This window comes from Etheostoma spectabile, chromosome 15 (genome assembly GCF_008692095.1).
Source record: "Etheostoma spectabile isolate EspeVRDwgs_2016 chromosome 15, UIUC_Espe_1.0, whole genome shotgun sequence".
NCBI classification, from domain to species: Eukaryota; Metazoa; Chordata; class Actinopteri; order Perciformes; family Percidae; genus Etheostoma; species Etheostoma spectabile.
In genome coordinates, this window is record NC_045747.1 from 8,420,701 (window position 1) to 8,421,153 (window position 453).

Consider the following 453-nt stretch of genomic DNA (forward strand, 5'->3'; position numbering starts at 1 on the left):
TGTGTCCCTATGAACCTGAGGGCTGTGTTGTCTCAAGCTTGTTGCTCCTGGTAGGGTCTCCCATGGCAAAGTAGTTTCAGGTGAGGGGCCAGACAAAGAATTGTTCATAAACCCCTATGAGTCATCGAGGAAGAGGTGAAGTTACCCTGCCCAGAGAACGCCAGGAGCCCCCTGGAGCCAAGCCCAGATGGAGGGCTCGTCAGCAAGCGTCTGGTTTTCCACGGAGCCTGGCCGGGCACAGCTCAAAAAAGCAACGTGTCACCTCCCTCTCCATCCCATGGGCCCACCACGTTGGTGGCATTGAAGGTCGGGGGCCTCGACGGACCAGACCCGGGAGGCAGAGGCTGGCTCTTGGGAAGTGGAATGTCACCTCTATGTGAGGGAAGGAGCGTGCTGCCTCCCCACACCTGCGGGTTTTGTGTGTGTGTGGGGGGGGGTGGGGGGGAAACTCGG